At 46.1% G+C, this 26732-nt stretch overlaps 1 protein-coding gene across 2 annotated transcripts in view; it reads left to right on the forward strand.

The window, feature by feature from the left end:
- The window catches only part of GALNTL6 (polypeptide N-acetylgalactosaminyltransferase like 6), a 620684-nt gene that overhangs the window by 308544 nt on the left and 285408 nt on the right, over positions 1-26732 (forward strand). The window lies entirely within an intron of this gene.

Raw genomic sequence — 26732 nt, forward strand, 5'->3', positions numbered from 1 at the left:
GTAATACATGTCAGAGTGCTTCTCAGCCTTTTATGCATGCCTCGCGGTCACCCCTCCAACCACATTTGGGTTTTTGCTTTGATTATGCATGCCGTTTCTGATCATCAGATGTCGCCTCGCTCTCCCTCTTCATTTCCCTCACATTTTGCCCGCGTTTTCAAATTCAAGGTAAAATAGGTCCCTGAAAAAGCAAGTAAAATACGGGGAAAGGCAGAGGGAGAGCGAGGTGACCAGTAATAGTCAGAAACGGCATGCATAATCACAACAAAGACCCAAAGTCATTGGAGGAGTGACGATGAGTGAAACAGCCTTGCATAAAAGACTCTCTCTTATATTGGAAGAAGAAGAATGGTACAATGGAGAGGTCAGGATATTGTGAATGAATGAAGAATGGAAACATGAACTGGCAGTGATGTTTCAGAAACTGAAGAAAGGGCTAGGTATGTATGGCCATAGAATCAATTTTCAGGTTTGTTTTCTAATCCTGAAAGAATTGATTTCACTTAAAATCTTTCCCTTTATTCCACTTGTGGCTGGTTCTGTTTTAGCTGCCATTCCTTCAATAGCGTTAATATCTCCTTACGCAGTAGAAGACCTCCAGTATTTTTGTGCATGTATTTTTTCTTGCGGTGACATTCCATCAGAGGTTTTGTGGTCTTACAGCTTGAAAAACAGGTGAAGATAGTTTCATTTGAAAGGACTAAACTAATGTCTACTCAGCTGATTGTGAAAAAGATTTAAGTATGCAGAGATACAGAGAATACAGCATATGCTTGCTTATGTCAACATGACTCGCAAACAGACGTATCGAAAGCATGGTGGATTTACTTACAGCTGCCAGAAATTTTGTATCAGGACTCCACTATTGTGGGTGGCACATCCTTGTGAAGTTGGTCCTATTCTTCGAAAGGAACCGATGTTCACAAAACTGACCTCAGAAAATTCCTTTCATCTGTACCCACTTGTAATGCTCCTGGATTGGATTTTAGTGTTGGCTGAAGTAAACTATTTTGGAAAGTAGTAGTCTTCTTACATGTTTCCCTGACTCAGATACTGAATATCAGTTAGAGCAATAACCACATACTAGGAATGGAATAAGGATCTTTTTAAACTGGTGACAAATTCCTCTCCAAGTTTGTCAGGTGTAGAATTAAAAAAAAAATATTTAAAATATTGAGCATTACAGAAACCTGGTGCAGGGGAGAGAACCAGTGAGATACAGTTATCCCTGGTTACAAACTGTATAGAAATGACAGGGAAGGGCGTATTGGAGGGGGTGTTGCTATGTATATCAAGGAAGGCATAGTGTCTAATAAGCTAGAGACCATAAAAAGGGCAGACTTGTCCACAGAATCCTTATGGGTGACGATTCCAGGCCCCAAAGGAGATTTAGTACTGGGGACGTTCTATCGGCCCCCTGACCAAATGGCTCAGGGTGATCTTGAGATGGAGAATGAAATTAGGGAAGCATGTAAAGGTAATGAAGTAGTAATAATGGGAGACTTCAACTTCCCTCATATTGATTGGATAAATGTATGCTCCAGTCAAGTCAAAGAGATAACATTTTTAGACATCCTAAATGACTGTGCCCTCGAACAGTTGGTCATAGACCCAACCAGAGGGGAGGCAATCCTGGATTTAATCCTCTGTGGTGCTGCCAGTGATTTAGTGCGGGATGTAGATGTAGTTGAGCCAGTTGGCAAGAGTGATCACAATGGCATCAAATTTAATTTATATGTAAGTGGGAAAGTGACTGGGAAATCTCACACAATTACCTTTGACTTTAAAAGAGGGAACTTCTCTAAAATGAGAAAACTGGTAAAGAGGAAGTTGAAAGGAACAGTTAGGAGGGTTAAATCTCTTGAAAAGGCTTGGGGATTACTCAAGTCCACATTACTAGAGGCTCAGCTAGCTTGTATACCGCAGGTCAGGAATGGTAGTAATAAGTCCAAGAGGTCACCACCATGGCTAACAGGTAAGGTGAAGGAAGCAATTAGAGAAAAAAAGTCTTCCTTCAGAGACTGGAAGGTTTGACCAAACGAGGTGAACAGAAGCAAACACAAACTTGCACAAAGGAAATGCAAGCAGATAATTAGAGATGCAAAAAAAGATTTTGAGGGGCATATTGCTAAACACATCAAAACAAACAATAAGAAATTCTTTAAGTATATTAGGAGTAGGAAATCAGCTAAGGAAGTGGTTGGACCATTGGATGACAATGGGAGTAAAGGAACTCTAAGGGAGGATAAAGCAATTGCTGAAAAACTAAATGAATTCTTCTCATCTGTCTTCACTGTTGAAGATACAGGGCAGATTCCTTCTGAACAGAGATTTTGGAGAGGGGAAAATGAGGAACTGAGGCAAATAGAGGTAACAAGGCAGGAAGTCCTAGAACGTCTAGACAAACTGCAAAGTAACAAGTCACAGGGACCAGACAGTATTCATCCTAGAGTTCTTCAAGAACTCAAATGGGAAATTGCTGAACTTCTAACAAAAATATGTAATATGTCCCTTCGATCAGCCTCTGTACCAGAGGACTGGAGAATGGCCAATGTAACACCGATTTACAAAAAAGGTTCCAGGGGGGACCCAGGAAATTACAGGCAGTTAGCTTAACGTCCGTTCCGGGTAAATTAGTGGAAAGCATTATTAAAGATAGAATTGTCAAGCATATAGAAGGGCAAGGTCTGCTGGGCAAACCCCAACATGGCTTCTGTAAGGGTAGGTCCTGTCTCACTAACCTATTAGAGTTTTTTGAAAGTGTCAATAAGCATGTGGACAGGAATGAGCCTGTGGATATTGTGTATTTGGATTTCCAAAAAGCTTTTGACAAAGTCCCCCACCAAAGACTGCTAAGCAAACTTCATAGTCACGGGATAAGAGGACAAGTCCTCTTATGGATTGAGAGCTGGCTGATGGGATCTGTGCTAGCAGTGACAGACCAAGAAAGGGATCTTGGGGTGGTAGTGGATAGCTCAATGAAGATGTCAACCCAGTGTGCGGCTGCTGTAAAAAAGGCAAATTCCATGCTGGCTATAATTAGACGAGGAATAGAGAATAAAACTGCTGATATCATACTGCCCTTGTACAAATCTATGGTGAGACCACACTTGGAATACTGTGTACAGTTCTGGTCACCACACCTAAAAAAAGGATATTACAGAGCTTGAGATGGTGCAGAAAAGAGCAGCCAAAATGATTAGGGGACTAGAGCAACTGTCCTTTGCGGAGCGGTTAAGACGCTTAGGGCTGTTTAGCTTGGAAAGAAGGCAGCTGAGGGGAGACATGATAGAGGTCTATAAAATTATGCATGGTTTGGAGAGAGTGGACAGGGAGAAGTTTTTCTCCCTCTCCCATAATACTAGAACACGGGGTCCTCTGCTAAAGCTGGAGGGTGAGAGATTCAAAACAGATAAAAGGAGGTATTTTTTCACACAATGCATAGTTAAATTGTGGAACTCCCTGCCCCAGGATGTGGTGATGGCTGCCAGCCTGGAGGGCTTTAAGAGGGGAGTGGACATATTCATGGAGGAGAGGGGTATTCATGGCTGTTAGTTAAAATGGATACTAGTCATGCTGCATACCTATTCTCTCTAGTATCAGAGGAGCATGCCTATTATTTTGGGTGCTTTGGAACACAGGCAGGATAATGCTGCCGCAGTTATCTTGTTTGTGGGCTTCCTAGAGGCACCTGGTTGGCCACTGTGTGAACAGACTGCTGGACTTGATGGACCTTGGTCTGATTCTGCAGGGCCTTTCTTATGTTCTTATGTTCCATCGTCCTCACGTAGGAAATGGCTGTGGCATTAAAGTGCTGAGATCCATTATTCTCTGTTGACCCTGTGGATGTCCTCCTGAGAAGGATTTTTTTAATTGCCTTAAAATATTTGAGAATGAGAGTATGCAGAAAAAGATTGGAGAGTGAAAGACTTACAGCAAAGTCCTCTTAAGTTCTACTAGGTCTACTTAGAAGTGCAGACAAGATTACCAGTGGAAAAAGTACACTGAATCGCCTTTTCACTGTATAACGGATATGAAAAAGGAATTCACATTAAAAGCCCATTCCTGAAAAATGGGCCCAAAGCCCTTAGGAGGCCGACTATGGCCTCCGCTGGCGCAGAGGCCTGCACAGCCAGCGCCCGGAAGGCACACGCCAGCGTTAGTGGCCCCAGCGCCGGCGTTCAGGGCCGAGCGCTGCTCCCCGACCGCCGCCGCTGACCGCCGCTCCCCGACCTCAACTGCTGACTGCTGGCTTCTGGGCGCCAGCACAGGCTGCGGCGGCGAGCCGGGAGGCATTCCGGCGCCCCGGGAGATGTTCCCGGGGAGTAACAGTGCCGGCCGCCAGCCGTGAGTAGTAGCACTTTTAGCTGGCGTATCTCCCGTGCAACCCTATGAGGGTTGCATGGGTTTTTGGCGCCGGGCAGAGGTTTTGGCTGTGCTGAAACCTCTTTAGGAGGCAACTCCGCCAGTTTGCCTCCTAAGCCCGGCACAGGCATTCCTTTCAGGAATGCGCTGTAAAAGTGCTATATCAATTGAAATAAATAGTTTTACAGTTTAACCTATAAAATTGTCACCGTCAGCACAATGCTTGTCTTTTAAATTGTTTAAGATGGTATGTTCAATGCAAATTTCTACTAGCTTTATTGCTGATGTACATCCTGTGGTCCTGTCCCTGTTTTCCCCAGTTTGCTAGGCAGGTAGGAATGTGAGTAGTAGCACTTATAGCCATTCTAGAAAGACTGTGGCTAAAGAGCTTTTAAATGCTTCACTTTGCATGCTGTGTGTGTAGTTCGGTTAATTTCAATATGATTTCTCTCACAGCTTGTAAAACTTTATATTCATTTACAGATACAACGCCTGAACGATTCTAAATCAAAAGATGAAACTATCTATTATTTTTGCATTTTCATAATGTAGAGAAATATATTGTGGCCTATGTCCCTGAGAAGAAACTTCCAGTTACAAGTAATGCTTTTTAGCCTTGCATGGAAGGAAGATGTGTTTTAGGGTTCACTGCCTGAGTGAGAATGAAATGCTACCTGGCCAAAAAAATACATGCCCTGCCCAGGTAAAACAGGAGCTGATTTTGCTGCTTAGTAGGAACTTCTGGGCAATCCTAAAATAGATTAAAAAGGAAATGAAAGAAATCTTCTAAAAGCATTTCACTGTTCTAGCAGGAAAGCCTTTGAGAATTGGGAGAGACAGAACAAGGCCTGGCTATGCATTTGTGCATGGATTTGCTTATTGGTAAGAATGTTTCCCACTTCTGTTTCTATCATCGCCTCACTGCCCAGATAGGACTGCTGCATTGGGAAATCTCCTGCTGGCAGCTTCTGCCTGCCCCTCTAACTGCTTGGTAGGGTGATGGGAGAAAAAAATAAGTGAAAATAAAGGAAGAACCAGTGGGATCTTCAAAGGTCACAATTTAAGTTCTCACAATGGCTTGGGTCTTAAGTTTTTGGCCCATGTGTGCAGTTCCCTTTTCCAGTGTGGAGGTCGTCCACCTATAGAGGCCAAGTTGCCAGCTGTGGCAGGCAACCTCTGCCCCCCAGGCTCCCTCTGCTGCTTGATGGAGCAGCGGGAGCAAAAAATAGGGGAGGGCCAGTGTTGTGCGACACAGGTTTCTGTGGTCCCCGTCCCAAAGGTCCTGAGGGCAACCCTAAGTCCTCCGCTGCGGAATGCATTCTTCCAGCAATGGACACTTCCACTCATGCAAGACCGGTGTTTTTTAATGAGCCAAAGAATACTTAGCGCTGGAGGAATGTGGTCCTCAGTGAAGGACTGTTACCACAATGTAAGAAGGGTGCAAAAAGAGGTTTAGGATCGATGTGTTTTCTGCAGCTCAGAAAATTAAGGGTATTTGTGCTGCTGACAACCCTGAAACATTTAGTTAGTGCCCAAGGCACAGGTATGACTTATAAATATGTACCTGCATCTCTAAGTGCAATAGACTGTTAAATGGAAAGGTGTCGAGCATCGAAATAAAGCTTCTTCAAGCTTCTTTATTGTCCCATTCTTGTATATTTAAGGAACTGTGCAATAACAGCTTCATTTCCCTATGGGGCAGAGTGGTAAGCGGCAATGAAAAGCTCTGCTCACAACCTGAGTTCAATCCTGACGATAGTTGGTTTCAGATAGCCGACCCAAGGTTGACTCAGCCTTCCATCCTTCTGAGGTTGGTAAGATGAGTTCACAGCTTGCTAGGGGTAAAGTGTAGATGACTAGGGAAGGCAATTGCAAACCACCCCATAAACATAGTCTGCCTAGTAAAAGTCATGACATGATGTCACCCCGGGGTCAGTAATGGCCTGGTGCTTGCACAGGGACCTACTTTTACCTTTACCTTCCCAAGCATTACTGGCTGGCAGGATAAATAGGCTACATTGGGGGCGGGGAAGAATTCCGTGAAATATGGTACATAGTGTATCAGTCCAATGATCATTTCAAGAATACTTGTGGCCTGCCTGAAGCTGGATTACATTAATTACTGGCACCAGAAAGACAGTTTCAAGCCACAAATGTACATATCGCATTACTATAATAAACCAAAAGTGTGCTAATATTTTTGTTAACTTTCCCCATGCTTCAGATGGGATTATCACGAAAAGCAGTGTTTATTTTTTCATTTTGAAACATGACAAAGACGAAAACTATTCAAATAAGTCATGGATTTGTGAGCCTCGTGACTCAAATTCAGCCTCCCCCATTTTCTGAAATGTCTAAAAAGCACAAATGATGTTACTGGATGCAAGCTACATTTCTACCAAGTATGAACATAAAATTGACGGTATGAGCAAAGAGTGGCAGGACCTTGAAAGGAATATGTGTAATTACCATGGAAATGCTCATTCATGGTCATAAGCTCTTTTGTATTTTGGGATGCAAAATGGTACAAATGGTTTTATTGGAACGTTCAGCAGGATGATGAACAGTTCTATCATGTCTTCCAGTCCACATGTGATTGTGCCTTGGAAGCACCAAATCCCTTGCCAACTCACGGGTTCCACAGGTTGAATGGTTGTTATAAATGAGGCGTGCCGACATAGTGGGTATACACGCCAAAGGCACAAATCCCTGACGCTTTGGGGAAGGAGGGCTGTTTGTCCTGGGCTGATAACATTGCTATAGTTATGCCACAGCATACATAGGTAGAAAGTAGTCATATCAAATGCCTTTAAAATACAAATGTTTTTTTCACATATTAATTTGAATAGCTTCCAAAAGCAATCCTTTGGAAGTTGCTGTACTTTTCAGAAATCTCTTGTGCCTCTCTGGGGCTAAAATGTGTCCCTGGCTCTGCTACAAATATGTTGGCTGAAATAAAGTGCTTTTAGAACTTTTCAAAATAATATTATTCCAGAACTTTTTTTAACATTCAGTTTACATGAACATTGATCCAAATTCAACCACTGTAAGACTGAGCATTTCTAAAGTGTTTTCTGCGCAGCATTGCATTAATCCTTCTAACACCCCTGTAAGGTAGGCTCATGTTATTATGTCAGTATTGCAAATGGGGAGCAGGTGTTGCAGCCTGGGGGAACTCAGAACATGTGTAATGGGTGCTTTGTGGTCGTTCAAGTCCCAGGTGTAGTATGCTTCTACATCCACAGCTGCTTTTGAAAGGCCAGGATATATTAGAGATCAGAAGTATATTTCAAAAGCCCAGTTTTTGAAAAATGCTGTGATCCTTTCTCTCCATCCAGGCTCTGATTACTGCCATACATGTATTTGTTATATCTTCTTCATAGAACTGCCCTAGTAGTTTTAAGAACTTTAGTTGGCACAAAACATTGCATTCTGCACTATTGCTGGGACAAGAAGCATAATACCAGCAGACCTTCAATGCCTGTGCTAGGTCCCACTATCAGATGTGAGGTTGCCAACCTCCAGGTACTAGCAGGAGATCTCCTGCTATTACACCTGATCTCCAGCCAACAGAGATCGGTTCACCTGGAGAAAATGGCCGCTTTGGCAATTGGACTTTATGGCATTGAAGTCCCTCCCTTTCCCAAACCCTGCCCTCCTCAGGCTCCGCCCCAAAAACCTCCTGCCGGTGGCAAAGAGAGACCTGGCAACCCTAATCAGAGGGCACAGTTAGTAGTCAGTAGATCAGCCTCCACCAACAGGGACTTAATGGGGAACTCAATGTGCTTCTGTGTGCTGAATGAACATAGGCACCATTCATAGGTTTAAGTACAATACAAGTCTCTCCTCCTTAAGTTTAGCTAATTTGTTAATAGTAGTCCTTATTATTTACTTGGGCCATTTCTTACAAAGAAAAGCTGTTCAAATAATGTTAAGTGCAAATAGTGTGGGAAAACGTGTATTAGTGGCATCTAGGGTTGCCAACCTCCAGGTACTAGCTGGAGATCTCCTGCTATTACAAACCAGGCATAGTTAAATTGTAAAACTCCATGCCCCAGGATGTGGTGATGGCTGCCAACTTGGAAGGCTTTAAGAGGGGAGTGGACACGTTTATGGAGGAGAGGGGTATTCATGGCTACTAATTAAAATGGATGCTGGTCATGATGCATACCTATTATCTCCAGGATCAGAGGAGCATGTCGAATATATTAGGTGCTGTGGAACACAGGCAGGATGGTGCTGCTGCACTCGTCTTGTTTGTGGGCTTCCTAGAGGCACCTGGTTGGCCACTGTGTGAATAGACTGCTGGACTTGATGGGCCTTGGTCTGATCCAGCATGGCTTTTCTTATGTTCTTATGTTCTTATGTAACTAATCTGCAGCTGACAGAGATCAGTTCACCTGGAGAAAATGGCCACTTTAGCCATTGGACTCTATGACATTGAAGTCCCTCCCCTCCCCAAAGCCCGCCCTCCTCAGGCTCCGCCCCAAAATATCCAGGTATTTCCAACCTGGAGCTGGCAACCCTGGAGGCATCCAAGGTTTTTACACTAATTGGAGGCAATGGTTTTGGGGGCCAAAATAAACTGCTCAGATGTGTTACTCAGCTTGGGAACCTGCCTTGACCTCACTTCAAGGCAGTGAGGTCTCTAGCTATTACTGAAGACAGGTTCAACTTCTGTTAGAGAATCTGAACTGGTTCTGCCAAGTATCCAAGATGAGCTTTTATGTCTTACTGTGGGGGGGGGGGAGAGAGAGAGAGACCATAATTTATCTGCATTCATTTGTTCTTGTGGAAAATGGGACATAGGATATCTTGACAGAATTTTCTTTTTGATTACTCTCTTCCCATACCTAATGGAAGACAATTCTGCCATATTTTTCTCCCTTTATCAAAATGAAGGTCATATTCACTCTGTACCTTTTTTTCCCTTTTACTTTTTATGCAAATAATTTTTTTAAACTCTTGTGCAGATATCAAGAAAAAATTTCTGCAGGGCTAGTTGAAATGCTAATGATCTGTGATATCCTATTTACACATTTGCTCAAATAACATGATTATCATTTTGATAGGATTCTGGTGGAGCAAAAAAATATTTTTATTGTTTGCAGGGTTATGTTACAAAATCACTTTCCAGACACTCATAAATTGTTCCCCCCTCTCACACCCCCAATCCCTAACCCACTGAATATATATGAAGAGCACATATTCTTGGCTCATAGTTCATTTTGCTAGACTGTACTTGCACAAAATGTTTCTAGAATCAGTGGAGGTTACCACTATTGCAGAAACTTCAGGTGGTATGGGAAAGGTTTGGGAGACTGGGATAAAGGTTTGAGGGTCGGCGGGCAAGCGTGCACTCGCGCGTACACACAGCGTGCACGTCACTTCCTGTTTACAACTGGAAGTGCCGCCTCGTGAGGTGTCTTATATCACTCAAACGTTTAGTTTGAGTGGTAAAGGGCCGCTTTACCACTCAAACTAAGAGGTATAAGGCCCCTCGCGAAGCAGCACTTCCAGTTGTAAACCAGAAGTGACGTTCACGCGTGTCAGTGCATGCATGCGTGTGCGCAATCCCGACCTCACCCCCATAGCCATGAATCTTAAATTGAGACGTATTCAGCAAAAAATATATATTTAGAATACACTGGGCACCACAGTGACTCTTTAGCAAAAGATTGAGTAAGGTGTCTGACTGCTGGCATTGTAACTCACCGGATGTGTCCCTTAAACATATGTTTTGGGCGTGTCCAGTCATTCATTTTTTTCTGGAAATAAGTTATTACATCAATTTTGTATTAGAATGTTCAATGATTTTTCAGGATGCTTATATACTTTTAAATGATCTGCCCATTTTTGGGATGCTAACCAATGGCCAATGAAAAAGGACCACCATGCCCTTACTGCAGCTAAAAGACTTGTATTATAACATTGGAAAGATAAAAAGCCCACCTCCGATGAATCAATGGATTGAAGACCTTCGAACTCTATCAATATTTGAATGCAGGGCATATAGACGGCAATTGTGTATGGACTTATTTTAGATATTTGGAAACCGTTTATAGAAACTTTTGTGGAGACCTCCCACCACACACACATACAAAAAAAATAGTGCTCGCTAGCCACATTCAAACTATAATTTTAAATGAGTCAGAATCTGAGGTGCTATTTATAGGGTGTGGGGGGAATCCCATTTTTCAGACCACATGTGTTTATTTGTTGAAAGAAACAATATTTCCTTCCAACTTACTGGACCTTCACAGTGGCTCAGTTTTGACAAGGCTGGTGTGATTGACTAAATGCAGACCACTCCACAAACTAGAGTTAGTTAGGGTCCATCAGGCCAGCACCTGCAACCAGGTTCTGAAGTTGGTTTTATTAACCACATTTAATTTAAAATATGGATTTATGAGAGTCTGAATGTGTCTTCTTAAAACTGGTTCTCTAGCAACACCCTCTAAGGTTACAGAGAATGGCGTTTGTCAAGGCAAAACAGGGTTTTTACTGTCGTCCGTGAGCTGAATGCAGGTTTCAAAATTTAACCACAGTTAAAATAAAATATGATGTCTGAACCAAGTCTGTGAGTGGCAATTATCGTCAACAATTATGTGTGTCTAATGCAGAGCTAGTACTAATAGCATTGCTTTATAAGGTATAAAACACAAACCTCATCAAATGCTCATAAAATAAATTGTCCCAAAAGTAGCATCCAATGATCGGTTGGATTTTCAAATCCTGCTGAGAATCTTGCCTCTGCTACTGAAACCCCTCACCTTCCACTGACATCTGAAGTAATGCTTGTGGCTAAGCTAAGCCCACGATGTATACCCTGACTCAGCTGGCATGAGACAGCATCAGCTGTCCTCACACGACCCACCTGTTCACAAGCAGGGAATCACCTGGGGCAGAAAATAAAGGGAGGCTATTGTGAGACAGTCATGTTCACCGGACTCTAGTTAATTATGAGTCTATTTCACCTTGCTTCCTTATGGGCTTATGGTGAAAGCTGTTGGAAAGAAGCTTTAGCTTATATTAAACAAAATAGAACTAAGCCTTGTCAGGACTACAAAGACTTGTCAGGGCTATCTCTTAATTCAGTACAGCCTCCCCGCACATACACACACACACCACGCACATGTTTTTTTCAGAAACTTGGTGTTCCGAAATATGAGATAAGTGTTAAGTCCCTTAATAAGCTCAAGCTTATCACAACTTCACAAGAAATCATTTATTGCAAGGTTGGCACTGGCCAAATATAGGTTATTTTAAACTTTCATGAATATTGCAAGTGCTTTAATAGGCAAAGGGGAAGGAATTAGCATAACTAATAATGATGACCCACATATCTGAATCTGTTGCTGTGTTAAGAGTTAGAAAGTGCAGGGACTAATTAAAATACTTAGCTTAAATCACTGTAAATCAAAGGGATTCAGGCCAGATTATTTCTGTGTGTCTGGTGCAGAAGCTTTGGGAAGTTGGGGAGGGGTCCTTTTCAGTCAGTGCCCCCCCCCCCCCGCATTGCTTAAAGGGAATAGTAGCTGTCAAGAAGAATTGTAACTAAGTGATTGATGGGCAATGTAAAGAGTAAGGCGCAGTGATGTAACCTGCATCCCAGAAGGCACTTTTGTTTCTTGGTACACTGGCTGTTTTACAAGGGAAGAGTTAAAGGAGGCTAATGATGTATGAGGTAGAGAAAGCTAGAAGAATTAACCAGGAGAATATAGTATTCATTGAGACAGTTTCCTTTATAAAGTAGGCCAAAAGAAAAAAACATCTATAGCTGCAATGATAATGAAATATGGACAACCGTAGGGCAGGATATAATTGAGAGATTTATTGCATGGGAGGAAAAACAAGGAATGAAATTATCATCGTTTTTCATGTTATAGCTTCATCTCATGCAAAAGCAGCAAGCTTTGGTGGTGTCTATCAGTTTGGTTGGTTGGCATTGCACTAGAAAGAAACTCCCCAGTCCATCAAGAGCCTACAAGTGAGCCTGCAAGTGTCACTGGTGTGCTCCTGAGTTATACTGTATTGACTTGGGTGCCAATGGTGATCTGCATCTAAGGCTACCAGTTGCTATCCATGACCAATAACATGCAGCTACAGTGGGATTAGGGGCAACAAGTTTGCAGCTATAAATCTAGTGCTCATTGGACTGTTACCCAAAGGGATAATAGTGTGTTCTAAAGGTCTTCAGCTTGTAGTTACCAAGCTTTGACTATGTTATGAGAGGGCAATTTTAAATAAACCCCTCTGCAAAGAACACCGAGGTGTCACAGTCAATTTGCAAGGATTTTCCTACTGTATGGGATTTTTCTTTGGCCAAGAAATACAAGGAACTTGCTCTAAATTTTAAATTGTTCCTCAAGGAAAATATCTGGAACACAAACAGTATGGAATAAGTTTTATCCCCATTGCCTGGAGTCTATTCATACAGTAGGAAAATCCTTGCAAGTTGACTGTGGCATCTCAGTGTTCTTTGAGTTTCTTGCATTGTTTTTTAAGCTATTCTTAACTGACTTAGTTATCAACTGAATGGAAGTCTGGAGATAATACTTTAAAATAAATAATGCATATAATATAAGCCCAAGACATTTTTGTCCACATTCAAGCTGATCTTCCACATTCAAGCTTTTATTTATTATTATTGGAAGATAAATCTAGAGTCGAGTCCACTAGCGCCTTAGAGAGCAACAGGATTTTCTGCGTACAAGCTTTCAAGAGGCAAAGCACCCTTTGTCAGATATGATGAAGGGAGGTTTGACTCTCAAAAGCTTGTACTCAGAAAATCTTGTTGGTCTCGAAGGTGCGACTGGACTCGACTCTAGCTTTTCTACTGCTTTTCTACTGCTGACCAACACGGCTCTCCCCTGGAAGATAAAGGATAGCAGTTTCTGAAACAAGACAGGTCTTTTTCAAACACTGTACAGAAGTCATCACTGATATATTCTAGTGTAGTTCTCAGTCCTGATGGTCTCCCCAAAGATCTATTAATCATTTGATAGCTCTGAACCTTAAAATAAGATTGATGTGCTCCTCAGTATATTAAATCATGTTGTTGCACGGCCTAGGCATTCAGTTTTCTATACACTGATATGCCTGCTTTTATTTCGTTAGAAATTAAAGTAAACTTCTACTGAGATATTAAGAACACCCTGTAGTGAGTATTATTTTTGTAACATAACCAGCTTTGTGTATGCTGTTTCTCTGAAATGTTTCCACTAAACCAATAATGCTATTTCCCCATGTAACCACATGCAGTCATAATCATTTTAAAAGTAATTACTATAAATACTTCTTTGCCTGGAGTTAAAATAGGGTGCACATAGATCTTCAGGGAACTGTAACTGCTCAGAGGGAAAGAAGTGTGCAAATAATGTTTTGCCTAGAAATGTGAACGGGAAGATGTTGATGTATAAATAGCAGTAGATGGACTGAAAATCTGGGCTCCACAAGCAAAATCTGTAAAATAATGTTATTCATGCATGTTGTGGGCATTTTGCTCTGGCTATTCAACAAATTATCATTATTAAAAGATTTTTTCCCCAATCATTTTTGAACCTTCTTGGCCTAGGGTTGCCAATCTCCAGGTGGTGGCTGGAGATCTCCCTCTAATACAACTGATCTACAGGCGACAGAGATCAGTTCCCCTGGAGAAAATGGCTGCTTTGGCTATTGGACTCAATGGCATTGAAGTCCCTCCCCTTTCCAAACCCCACCCTCCTCAGGCTCCACCCTCAAAATCTCCAGGTATTTCCCAACCCGGAGCTGGCAGCTCTATCTTGGTCCCAAGTTAGACAAAACATGTGCAATGTGTTTAACAAATATATTTTAAGCATGTTGAATGTATCCTCAAAATAAACTGCAGGACATGCTGTACAGACCTTTTAGCCCATGGTTGGTGGGGCTGTGGGCTACCTAAATCCATGGAAAAAAAGAAGTTCCCAAATGATGGAATGGAAATCCCATTCTGAGCATATCTCCACCCCACCCCCCTTGGTTCACTCAACAGCCTGTAACTATTTCAGTAAGAAATCTGTTTAGTAGCAATAGAATATCTGTTCCACACTTACAGTATTTCTCCACTCTTCCTTTGCTTGTAGATTTATCTCCTGTGTGCACATTTACATTTGTGGAAGTGCATCTTAGAAGCATCAGAATGGTACATCACACTGTGTGAAAATAATCCCCTAAGAAGAAAACGATATAAAGCAGGGATGGGGAACCTCAGGCCCGGGGGCCGAGGACATTTTTTGTGGCCCTCGGGAGCTCCATGGCCCTGCTGCAGAGGCGGGGCGCAGGGCGGCCCTCCCCGGGGGTGTTCCTGGGGCCGCATCTTACAGGGGCGCTGGGGCACCCTTTGGACCTCCTCTTGCCGACTGTTGGCTGTTGGTCGACGAGAGGAGAGGGGAGGGGGAGGGACCCTTCCCCTAAGGCTGCTCCCTACAGCCGCAGCGTGCAGGAACGCCGCGGCACATTGTAAGCCCCTCTCGCTGCCTGTCAGCTGTTGAGCAACAAGGGGGGGAAGAGGCCTGCGGCTCCCGGTGGCAGAGCATGAATGCAGGAGCCTATCGGGTTTTTTTGGGGGGCCTTTTGTGGACTCTGGGAGGGAAAGGGTTTGGAGACTGGGGCCCAGTCATGTGGGGCTCCATGCGCCGCCGTGTATGTGTGTGGGCAGGGGAGGCTGGGGTCCAGTCGCGCAGGGCCAGCGTGCCCTGGTGTGTGGGGGGTGGGGGGTGGGAGGCTTTTCTCTCTTTTCTTCCACTTTTTCTGTCACTCTTTCTCCTTTCTCTCCCTCTCTTTCTCCATCTTTTTCTGTCTCTTTCTTTGTCTCCCTCCGTCCTTTTCTTTCTTTCTCCCCCTCTCTCCATTTCTTTCTCCCTCCCTCCCTTTTCCTCTTTCTCTGTTTGCCTCCCTTCCTGCCTTGCCGATCGACTGTGGGCTGCGCCCCCCTGGCGCCTCGTTTGCTCGGGCCCACCACTGGCTGCCCTCCCGCCAGGGAGGGGGAGTGGGGGCGCCCTGCAGGCCTTCTCTGTGCGGCCTCCCCTAGGGTTGCCAGCCTCCAGGTGGTGGCTGGCGACCTGGCAACCCTAGCCTCCCCCACACACACACTGGGAGATCTACACCTGGTATGGCCCCTGAATGATGTCATAAATGTGCAAATGGCCCTTGGCAGGAAAAAGGTTCCCCACCCCTGATATAAAGGCTACATTTTCCATGATTCATGATGGTTTACCCTAGAGCAAAGCTTAGAATAAATTGTTCATATTTCAAAGACAAAGTTTGGAGCTATCAGTTAGGACAACATAGCAAGCCCACTTTTCTACTTGTGTCTGGATATTCAGACACAAAACTTATATGTAACAAATACACTTTGTGGTCACAGAGACCAGGAGGTAAGGATTGGGATCCAGGTCCCATGTCTTGTATACAGATGTGCAGCAATCTGTATCCATATGGATTCTTGACAACTGATCTGATATGAGTGCATTTGTATGTGTATATATTTTGCACCCAAGTACACACTTGGGTGTACACGTTGAGGACTACTGTAAAGAACTCTTTGCATGATATTTTTTATTAATATCTCAGTGCAAAATTCATCTATCAGGCAATTGATATGTAGTGTGTGCCCCTTTAAAGCATTTGAAAGAGCAATACAGAAAGGATCAGGCACCTATTTGTGTGTGTGTGTGTGTGTGTGTGTGTGTGTGTGTGTGTGTGTGTGTGTGAGAGAGAGAGAGAGAGAGAGAGAGAGAGAGAGAGAGAGAGAGAGAGAGAGAGAGAGCTAAGTAGTGAAAAATACAAAAAGGTGCACTTATTACCTGATATTATAGCACTGCACAAATGACATGCACTAAAGTAGTTCTTAGATGATACAGTTACTTTTTTTTTTTTAAAGAGATAATTGCATTTTTAGGAATATCTTACCATACTGTTTTTAGGACATAAGGTGATAGATATACAAAAAGAAAGAAAAGGACACTTGCTGCTTTGTTTGTTTAAATATAAGCAGATTTTAGATTGACATCATTTTGTGTGATAGAAAACTACACAAGCAAAACAAAGCATGCTTTTAAAGAAAGAGTAGCAACTATAGCCAAGCTGAATGGTGACAGCTCTGGAAGTCATTGTATAGGAATTGTGTGGAGTTTAATAAACCTCTTCAGAATCAGGTCAGGGATTCTGTAATTTATTTGGCTAGCTTCTCTAAGAATATCATGCATCTTACTCATCTCAGACTATGTGACTGAGGGCATTAGGTATGATTCATAGCTTAGCTTTATTGGATTTTCCATACAGAAAACAAATTGATACCTAGCAAATAGACTGACTATTCTCCTCCCCGCCTCTGCTCCAGCCACACAATCCTGCTCAATTATAGTTCACTCCCATTGTAAACTGGGTGAGTATCTGACTCATTGGATTGACTGGCTAGAGTATTCTGGACCCAGCTGATAAGATTGAACACTTGAGAAACCTTGTGCTGAACAGATAGTGCTGTTGTTATACAAGAGATATTCTAAAGACTCAAGAGAAGGTCTGATTGTAAACACAATATGAATAGAATAGCTTCCAAATCTCAATGGAGAGGCTCTTAGGTGGGTTCCCAGATTAACATTCTTCCATGCTTGTTTTACATTTTAAACTTCTGTAGTATTTTCATGACTGTCTAATCAGATCTTTTGCCTTGCTTGCAGAGTGCAATTCTGCACTTGAATCTCATCTGGCTGCTGTCTTTCATAGGCTGTTATAATGGCTTCCTATTTGAGCAAAAAGACCAATGTACGGTAGCCACAGGAGTAAGTAAAAACCAAATTCTCTGTAAGGGACCACATATTATATAAACAGTGAATGAGCACAGTTTCTTTTACTTACCGGTAGATATAATGTAAAAATAAGTGTGTTCTCCCTGGTACAAATAGGATACTCCTAGAGGGCAATCTTGAAATGGCAGTACATTGCTCCAGTGGAGCAGTGCATTACATTAGTTTTGCTTCTCAGATAACTACATAAGTGTTTGTGTGGATACAGTGGTAAACACACTACCGTTTATGTAGTGTAAGGGGAGTGTGGTGTTCCTCATAACTGACACTGTATTTTTTTAAATGCATGAAGTGCACTTCAGAACTGATATTGTAGTACTCATAAAAAAAGTATTTTCAAGTGGTCCTTAACAATAAAATTGCCAGACATAGGATCCTCCTAAGGGGACAACAGAGCTTCTTAGGAATTTCCCTCCAAACACTCATTAATTCCTTGCTTTTATATCCTACCCTTTCTCCAAGGAACTCAAGATGAAATTCATGGATGAGATTGTCTTATTATCCCCTCCTTAGAACACTCTGTGAGATTAAGTCAAGCTGAAAGAGACCCACTGGCCAAAGATCCCCCAATGAGTTTAATGGCCCAAGTAGGATTCTGGCCTAGATTTCAGTGGTCCAAGTTGATCACTCTAGTAACTATCCCACGCTGGATCCCTGCCAATCAATCATCCCTTTCATTTTGCAGTCTTGTGGCTTGTGTCTGCCTTGTGTTCTTTTTAAGAAGAAAGAAATCGTCCTCACAAAAATATGGCATCGAAACAGCAACAGTGAGGAAGAAAAATGGCAAAAAACCCAAGCTTTTTAAAAGATTAATATTAAGAACATAAGAAAGGCCCTGCTGGATCAGACCAAGGCCCATCAAGTCCAGCAGTCTGTTCACACAGTGGCCAACCAGGTGCCTCTAGGAAGCCACTAACAAGACGAGTGCAGCAGCACCATCCTGCCTGTGTTCCACCGCACCCAAAATAATAGGCATGCTCCTCTGATACTAGAGAGAATAGATATGCAGCATGACTAATATCCATTCTAACTAACAGCCATGAATACCCCTCTCCTCCATGAATATGTCCACTCCCCTCTTAAAGCCCTCCAAGCTGGCAGCCATCACCACATCCTGGGGCAGGGAGTTCCACAATTTAACTATGCGTTGTGTGAAAAAAATACTTCCTTTTATCTGTTTTGAATCTCTCACCCTCCAGCTTTAGCAGATGACCCCGTGTTCTAGTATTATGGGAGAGGGAGAAAAACTTCTCCCTGTCCACTCTCTCCAAACCATGCATAATTTTATAGATCTCTATCATGTCTCCCCTCAGCCACCTTCTTTCCAAGCTAAATAGCCCAAGCTAAACAGCCATAGGTTAAGACCTATGGGGTCTTAACCGCTCCCCATAGGACAACTGCTCTAGTCCCCTAATCATTTTGGTTGCTCTTTTCTGCACCTTCAAGCTCTGTAATATCCTTTTTTAGGTGTGGTGCCCAGCCTTTTAGAGGCTTTTTTGGGGTCAAATGGGGCCTTTTTGCCACATTGAGAAAAGCGAGGCTATGCTAGCAAAAAGCTGGCGCAGCCTTGCTCCTCTCACTGCTGGTTTACCTGGGGCGAGTGGGGACATGAGGCTGCCTAATGGCAGCTCCTCCCCCCGGAATGCCCCAGGAATGCTGGGACACCCCCGGGACACTGATGCGGGCCTTTACACCAGTGGGACGCTAGCAGAAAGCCCTGCTAGTGTCCCGGGGTGGTGCAGCTGTGGTGGTGCCCAGTGTCCGGCTCTCCCCGCCGGTGTTGGGCCACTTATGGTGGTGTAAGTTGCCCGGACACCGGCATGGAGGGCCCCAACGCCAGTGCAGTGCCTTCCTGGCCTCCAAAGGGCTTTTGCCCTATTATGTGCACTGCTAGATGTCTGGGTTGGGGACAATTCTTAACATATCAGTCTCCTTCCACTGAGCCTAGTTCAGAATATGTGAGGCTAAGGTGATACATAAAATAAAACATCAGCACAGCCTCAACTGACAAGACAAGGCAATTTAGCTGCTGGTTATGTGTTCAGCCCATTTAGTTCCAGTCTGTAGGGTGATGTCTCTGAGTCCCATGCATGGGCTATGACTGTCAGAGACCATCATGAGTTTGTATTCTGCCTTTGGCTGTACAGTAAGGAATTTGCTCTGTGGAGTAGGGTCCCTACTGCTCCCCCCACCCTTTTCATCTGAATTCTAAAAGGTGGTTGAACACCTGAAAGACAAAGATTGCCTTGTAGAATCAGATCAACATTTCCTAATGGCTGGAGTTGTCTTCCTTGTTTCTCCTTGCAGTACTCTTACCTGTTGAGTTATCTGAAGAAGCCCTCTGTTTCTCCCCATATCCTTTCTTCCTTCTGAGTTATGGAACTGGATTGGTGTTGTGATTGCAGTGGCACCTTTTCTGTCGTTGTTTATTTGCTGGGCAGAAGGGTGGTCTCTGCGAGTTGTCAGTATTTGTGCAGCTAAGAGATCTTAGCTCAGTTCAGTTCTTGTTTGAAGGAAGTCCTGCCATTATTGACTAGCCCCCACCAACCCTTGGTTAGTACCTTCCATTCCCATGGATGGTGTCTGTGTGCAACCTAATACTTGGTGGCTGGTTACCAGGAACATTGTGGGCAGGTGTCTGTGATACTATTTTGGCTTTCCCCCTACCTCTGCTACTGCTTGGAATACATAGGATTGTGAATATATAGTGCTGGAATAGCAGCCACTTGCCATAGAAGGATCATAGGATTGCCCACTCTGCTACCCTCTGTGCTATATTTAAGCCAGTTTAATCCTAAGCCCTCTAATGGATCAAGTTGCTAGTCATGGTCCAACAAGTGACTGAGTTAGTTTAAACTCATTGGCCATTTATTCAGGGGTGTTTACTTCACAGTCCATCCAGGAGTGCTTTGAGGCTTCTTTTGCATTATTCATGATTTTACCGACCTTCAGGATCCTGTTTTAGGATGAATTTAAATACTGCTTCAAGGCAAGAGCACTGCAAATTCCCCCTATTTCCATGCATAGCTCTTAACTTTGGATTTATCTCCCCACGCCCATTTTGGTTTCTCCCTCTCACGTGTCTGTTCCTCCCATCCAACCCCTTCCCGCAAAGCACAAAAGAGGGAGTTAAACCTTCATGAAATGCGCAGGAAGACACTGAAGAAGGCTGCAAAGATTGGAAGACAGCTCCCGGCAGGGAGCTGTTGAAGAAAGGTGGGGAGGAATACCCAGCAAAAGCACACCCCCCCTCCAAGTAAAGTGGAACAAGGCTGCGTTTTCAGAGGGAGGGACTCAGAAGCTCTGTGATTCACTTGGGATGCCTAATTAATAACAAGATACTCCTGGAATTGGGGGCGGGGAATCCCTCATGCATATGATGTTTGAGAACTCAGAGCAGAAAACTGCAGCAAACCAAACACAAGTTTCCTCTGCATAAATGACCATTGTTTTCAAAAGGCTTTCGCGTACCTGATTCTGTGCTGAGTTGCAGATGTTGTATTCAAGCAGCCTGATTTTGATTGTTTTACAACTTTATTCTCCTTTGTACCCTACATTCTCTCTCTTTTTGTTCTCCCCAAGACCTTGTTTGTCTTTATGGATTGTGAATGGTGGCTTGGGCTGAGAATATCTTGTGAAAACGGACTGTGTGGTCTCCCCCCCCCCCCCGATAATTGATGCAAAGTGGTCCCTAGTTGCTGATAAATTGTCTGACTATTTTCAGGTCTTTTAATTGGTGTTTTTATAGCTCTCGATAGCTTGGCAGGGAGGATTCAGACTTGACTTGTAGGTCATGAACAAACGTATAGGTCATGGGGAAAAAATCAAATACATTAACAAGGTATAAAAGAAACTGTAGCACAAATCTAATACTTCTTCCACCTCTAGATATTTCTTAATTTTCACTCTCTTATCTTGCTATTGCTAACAACTCGTATTCTCTTTGTACCAAGTACAAATCTGTTTCTGGATAGCAACGTTTAACACGTTTTCTTCCTCAATAAAATGTTGCTGCAAAGTCGGTATAGAGAATCATAATTCTCTCACATTAATTGCCTTGATATAAGGGTGCTCTACCAGTGCTGACTCAAATTAGACTTTGTTTTTGCTACAAAAGCTTTATGGTTTTCATTAACTCATCATTACTTGTCAGGGCCAGCTTTTTTTACAGGTTTTAATGGGCAGCTTCCTTCCCCCACCACATCGTGGCCTCCTTCTTTTGCCAGCTTAGTGCTTAGTTGTGCGGTGCACTCCCCAGCCGGAACCTGACCCCCCAGGGACCAACCCAAACCATGTAACGGTACCCAGTTAACAAATGCACAGAGCCCAGTTTGGATGAAATGGCACAACTTTATTGATTGCAGCAGCAAGGCATTGGCATGGTATGGGGGCGTATCCCATCATCGACCTGCCACCCTGCAGGCCGATGCACACCTCCCAGCACCCTTGCTGGGGAAACCAGAGATGGCAGTTAAGGGACACACGAGGGCGGCAGCCAGCTATGTGGTCCCCTGCCACTTGGAGGGAGGCCAGCTTGACAGCCCATGGCAAGGTATGGCCCTCGGACGGCCTCCCTTGAGGCCCGTCCCCGGCAACCACCAACTTAGCATGTCCCCATCCGGCCTTCCCCCCAAAATCCCATACCGGGATCCTCAAGAGGGGAGAATGGGCACGCAGGCCGTTTTCCCCCAAACCGGATGCTGCCCCCATGCCAAACCGCCAAAGTTGTGCGAAAAAGACAGCCGAACAACAGTTTTTTGTTTTTTTTTAACAGCGGAGGGTGGGTGGGTCAAAAGGAAGCGAACAGGAAGGGGGAACTGGTGACCCCTTCCTTTTAAGCAGGGAAGTTGGACCCGAAAGGAGCCGCCCGGTCCGACTTCCGCAGGGCCCGCCCCCCACCTGGGAAAGCCGCGAGCCGATTGGCCCACTCGAGCCCGGCTTCCGGCCCCCCGGGCGGCCACGAGGCACCCCCCGGCTGGGCGGCGGGCGAACGCCGCCATTAGCCGCTCCGCCGCCCTTCCAGGGCGAAATAGGGCCCCCCGCCTGGGCGGCGGCTCTGCCGGGGCCCGGCTCTGCCGCTGACGGCCGCCTTGCCTGCCGGCTGTCGGTGCCCCGCCCTGGCACAACCCGGCAACCTCAGGCCATGCGGTAAGTCGCGGCCGCGTTTGCCAGCTTAGTGCTTAGTTGTGCGGTGCACTCCCCAGCCGGAACCTGACCCCCCAGGGACCAACCCAAACCATGTAACGGTACCCAGTTAACAAATGCACAGAGCCCAGTTTGGATGAAATGGCACAACTTTATTGATTGCAGCAGCAAGGCATTGGCATGGTATGGGGGCGTATCCCATCATCGACCTGCCACCCTGCAGGCCGATGCACACCTCCCAGCACCCTTGCTGGGGAAACCAGAGATGGCAGTTAAGGGACACACGAGGGCGGCAGCCAGCTATGTGGTCCCCTGCCACTTGGAGGGAGGCCAGCTTGACAGCCCATGGCAAGGTATGGCCCTCGGACGGCCTCCCTTGAGGCCCGTCCCCGGCAACCACCAACTTAGCATGTTCCCATCCGGCCTTCCCCCCAAAATCCCATACCGGGATCCTCAAGAGGTGAGAATGGGCATGCAGGCCGTTTTCCCCCCAACCGGATGCTGCCCCCATGCCAAACCGCCACCAGAGCCGGCCGGACCCCAGCCGGCTCCCGCCAACGCCTAGCGCTGCAACCAAATAGATATGCCATGTCGAATGCTGTGCAACCACGTGTCCAACCCCCAAGATGACAAATGGACCCCATCAACGCGGAAGAAGGCCGCTACCCGGTGCGTGATGTCTGTGTGTTGGACAACCAAACCACCCAACTCCAGGGTCAGTCTTCCCAAGGTAGACGTGACTCTCTGCCTGACTCTGTCCACCCTGCCAGGGTTCCCCGCCCCTCGCCAAGACCGTCGTTCCAGCAGATCCGACCATAGGAGGCCGGTGTGCCGCCATTCCGCTGCTATCGTCCTCAGATCACCGGATGCCGCCGCTTGTAAGTCAACATTGCGCACCGTTGTCAAGTCATTCTCTCCCAGCTGTATGACCAGCGCATCCGGGGGCCCACAAGACGTAGCTCTTCTCCTAAGCGTAGGAACCAATGCTCCCCATCTCATGCCCCGGTAACCCATCCATGACACGTGGACCGAGCCTTCCAACCCTAAGTGTTGACCCCACCCTGATGATACGGCATATTTTCCGGCCCAATGAACAATGCTGTGACCACATATCCACTTGTGAAGACTCCGCTTTGCAACTGAGGAAATGGCTGCAACTCAAACATAAACAGTTAACACCACCCGACCTCATGGTCGGACATAAACCTTGTAAGCGGCGGAACGCCATCTCCCAATTGATTTAATAACCGGCTCGGGCAGCCCTTCGTCAGCCGCGGTTGTGGCCGCCCCAATCCTGAAGGAATGTGTGCTGTACAGCTCAGGGGAGAGCCCACACGTGGCTGTGGCCGACCGCAGCATGGCGGCAAACTGGTACCTAGTCAAAGGAAACCCGTTGGCATGCACCAACAGCGCCCCCCCCACTTTTGGGCGCATGGCCAAGAAGGTTGACAATGATCGTACAGGGCACAATGATTTCGTAGGTGCTGGACCCAGTTTGACGACTGCCCCCCGACCCCGCTGATCGGTCTTGGACCGCCGGATGCAGAGGTGGACCTCACCATCCCTGAAGGAGACATCCGACAAACCCAGGGCCCGGCCCGTATAGTCAGATTTGGAGTTGACCACCAGCTCCCCCACCCGAAGGGCCCCAAAAAAGGCCAGCAAAAATGCTGTCTCGAACAAGGATGCCTCGTAGTGCGATCGGCATACTGACGGGAGGGAAGTAATTATCTTAGACAGCAGGCGTGGGGTGATGGGCTGCCGTGAATCAGGCTGGCGGGGTGAGACCCGCCGCCAACCTTCCACAGCTTTTTTCGCAAGAAAAGATGTGCAAGGGTCGGGATGCCCGTAGGCTCTACTGAAAAAGGAGATGGCCGCCATGTGGCAACGGATAGTTCTGGGCGCAGCCCCCGGGACCCTGAGACTGACCATGTACCGCAGCACCATTTCCTCTGTAGTCGGCCACGTGACCGGCCCCTGGGATCTGGCAGAAAATGACAAAAATGCCGAGGCCGCCGAGGTATATGACCGTAGCGTAGACGTGGCAACAGATTGGAAGACCCCTGCCATTAATGTTTGTCGCCAATGTTCCAGAGCTCCACCGGGAAGGGGTCTGCGTGCGGGTTTGCCCCTGGGGCCAGCCTGCGGAACCTCTCCTCCTGGAGGCGGGATAAAGCATCTGCTAAGTCATTTTGCACTCCCGCCACGTGCTTGGCCCTGAATGTTATATTAGCCTCCAAGCAGGTGAGCACGAACTGCCGTACGAGGTGCATCACTCTGGGCGATTTTGATGATTGCTTATTAATGACATGTACCGCAGCTAAATTGTCGCACCAGAACAACACCCTTCTGTTGCGAAATTCAGAGCTCCAAATCACAACCACCACTAGAATGGGGAACAGCTCCAGGAAAGTCAAGTCCCTTGCAACACCTGACGAAGACCAGTGCTTGGGCCAGGGCTGTGCGCACCAACGCCCGTTGTAATAAACTCCGAAGCCCACTTCCCCTGCTGCGTCTGACTGCACTTGCAGGACCCCTTCTCCCACGTCCAGAGGAGTCTGCCATAAGGAAACCCCGTTGTACTTGCTTAGAAATTCTTCCCAGACCTCGAGGTCTTCCTTCATGCCCCGGGTGACCCTGATTTTATGGTGCGGCCTGGAAGCCAGGGCGGTGGCCCTGGCCAAACGGGCGCAAAATGGGCGCCCTGGGGACACCACCCGACAGGCAAAGTTTAAATGACCCACCAAGGACTGCAGCTGTCTGAGCGTGCATTTCTTGCATGCCAAGAAATTTGACACCAGTGCCCGCAATGTGAGCAACTTATCTGTGGGGAGACGCGACACTCCGAGCACTGAGTCGAGTTCGATCCCCAGATATACCAATTTCGTAATGGGACCCTCGGTTTTCTCCTGTGCCAACGGGACCCCCAGGTCCTTGGCCAATTGACGGAAAGCCTGTAAGATTGTTGCGCAGGCGCCAGTACCCGCCACCCCCAAAAACAGGAAGTCATCGAGGTAATGCGTGACATGTGGAGAGCCGGTCCTGCACTTGACCGCCCATTCAAGAAAGCTGCTAAATTTTTCAAATGCAGCGCAGGCCACCGAACACCCCATCGGCATGGCTTTGTCCACATACCAAGCATTGCCCACTCTAAAACCCAGTAGGCTGTAATCATCTGGGTGCACTGGGAGGAGGCGAAACGCTGATTGGATGTCGCATTTGGCCATCAGGGCGCTCCGCCCACATGACACTGCCAAGCGGACCGCTTGATCGAAGGAAGCATACCGCATCGAACAAAACTCAGGTGGTATTGCCTCATTCACAGAACTCCCAGGTGGGTAGGACAGGTGGTGAATTAACCGGAATTCGCCAGGGGACTTCTTTGGGACCACCCCCAAAGGGGACACTCTCAGATTGGGCAGCGGAGGTGCCGTAAAGGGGCCAGCCACTCTGCCTGCGGCGCATTCTTTCTTTACTTTATTCGCTACCACCTCTGGCATGTCCCGTGCGGATTTTAAATTGCTAGCATCCATTGCTACTCTCTGCCCCACAAAAGGTATTCGGAACCCCTGCGTGAACCCGTCCCATAAATACTTCGCTGCCTCCCTACACAGATATCTGTCGACCCACCATTGCAGAGTTTGCAAGTTGACTGGGGTCTTAGCCAAGCCCCCCAAAAGCTGGTCCTCATTTCCCGTCACCTGAGGCGCCGCCGGCCCCCCCATCTTTTCTTGCAGAGGGCCGGCCACCTCGAAAGGGCTGGGAGCCCCCTGATGGTTTTGTACAGGCAACCTTTGAATGTTGGCCCGAGCAGAGCTCGCACACATGGTCGTACTTGCACTTGGCCCGAACGCACGACCCTTTATTAAATTCCCAGCACACCCTCCTGGGCGCCTCCCTCCTGGAACCCCATTTTGCCACCCTTGTGGCGTCCCCCTTGCCCCTGATGTGGGGGTTGACGACCATGCTCCAAATGTCATGGTTCACCAGGTCCCAACGTGTCCTAGAATTGTATGAAGCCCTCTTTCTAAATTCCTCATCGTACTCAAGGGCAGCGGCTTCGCCAGCCAATTCCGCCTCCCTTTCTACATATGAGGCGTAATTCCACAAGTGCCACCCCCGCATTGGGTACGCCATGGTCACGACACCAGCGTACACCCCAAAACCTTTCCGCCACTTCCTGAGAGATCTCTCTCCCGACTCGGCTTTCTGCTCTTTACTGGCCGAGCTGGCACCCCTCCCTTTGACGGAATCGGGCTTAATCAGGGCGAAGACATCCACATAACACCCCTCGAGAATTTTTTCCCTTATCTTGCGAGAAAGGTGTAACCCTGGGGGGTTCTCCTTCTCAGTATAAGTAGAGTGGATTCTGGACTTCTTCCCCTTAGTTCC

This window comes from Euleptes europaea, chromosome 9 (assembly GCF_029931775.1).
Source record: "Euleptes europaea isolate rEulEur1 chromosome 9, rEulEur1.hap1, whole genome shotgun sequence".
NCBI classification, from domain to species: domain Eukaryota; kingdom Metazoa; phylum Chordata; class Lepidosauria; order Squamata; family Sphaerodactylidae; genus Euleptes; species Euleptes europaea.